Here is an 816-nt window from a genome sequence, read left to right on the forward strand (position 1 = left end):
TTGAGCAGATTGTACAGTTTCTGTGGAGCTGGAGTGGCCTCAGCCCCTCTGGCTGAATGCCCAGCCGGCTCTTTAATGCCATTTGGAGTCAGGTTAAGCAGTCTGAAGGAGCTGCTCATCTTCACCATCAGCCAATGGGGCACATCGGGGGCGCTGTGTAATTCTGGGAAATGAGTGGAGTAGGCTAGTCTATACTTTCACTGACCTCTAATACTTGATGCAGCCGGCTGTACTCACTCTGAGGAGGGTAAATCTGATCAGCGTAAAGCTATATGGTGTAGATTTAATAAACCTCTGTGGGTATTCAAGTGCAGTTGATGTCATATGAGTCATTGCTGTCACTGTGTGAAAAAGGTGAAGAAAGTCAGCAATTAATCCTTGAAGAACTGCAGTAATAAAACTTGGATTATGGTTACATCATGTGGTAAACAGTGTGTCTTAGTACTCCATTCAGAAGTCGTACTCAGAGTACCCATGTGTTGTTTTATAAAACAGACTTAGACTTTTTAGAACCAATTTGTGTTCAATATTTGAACAAATAAGCAAACAAACGCATCAATACCACACACATTGTTTGTTACCAACAGTACTGAAGGTTTCAATGTTGCATTGTGTTAATTATTGCTAACCGAGGTTAGCTTCAATTAAACCTACCACAGGGAGTTTTTTTTTTGTGTGTGGCTTTTATTGCCTTTATGATAGTGACATGTACTGAGTCCTCGTGCGCAGCGGCCCCAGGGCTTTCGAATCTCGACGCCTGCAGCCTCTTGCGCGTGTCATCCCCTCTCTCTGCCTCTTTCCTGTCTGTCATTCAGC

This window comes from Morone saxatilis, unplaced genomic scaffold, assembly GCF_004916995.1.
Source record: "Morone saxatilis isolate NCDOM2014 unplaced genomic scaffold, NCSU_SB_2.0 Contig24, whole genome shotgun sequence".
Lineage (NCBI taxonomy): Eukaryota > Metazoa > Chordata > Actinopteri > Moronidae > Morone > Morone saxatilis.